Raw genomic sequence first — 339 nt, forward strand, 5'->3', positions numbered from 1 at the left:
TCAATAAAGTCAAATGAAAACCTACAGAATTAAGCCAAATATTTACAAATCATGTGTCTGATAAGGAATTAGTTCACAGAATAAAGAGCTCTTACAACTCAACGACAGCAACAAAATAACCCAATTTTTAAACGGCCAACAAACTTGAATAGATATTTCTCCAAAGAAAATACACATGTGGCCAATAAGCACATGAAGAGATGCCTCACTTAACACCATGAGGCATGAGGAAAATGCATATCAAAACCACAAGACACCACTTTCCACTCACTAGGATGGCTCTAATCCAGAAAAGAAAGGAAAGGAAAGGGAAGGGAGCAGAGTGGGGAGGGGAAGGAA

The sequence above is a fragment of the Mandrillus leucophaeus genome, unplaced genomic scaffold (genome assembly GCF_000951045.1).
Source record: "Mandrillus leucophaeus isolate KB7577 unplaced genomic scaffold, Mleu.le_1.0 Scaffold1161, whole genome shotgun sequence".
In the NCBI taxonomy this organism is placed as follows: domain Eukaryota; kingdom Metazoa; phylum Chordata; class Mammalia; order Primates; family Cercopithecidae; genus Mandrillus; species Mandrillus leucophaeus.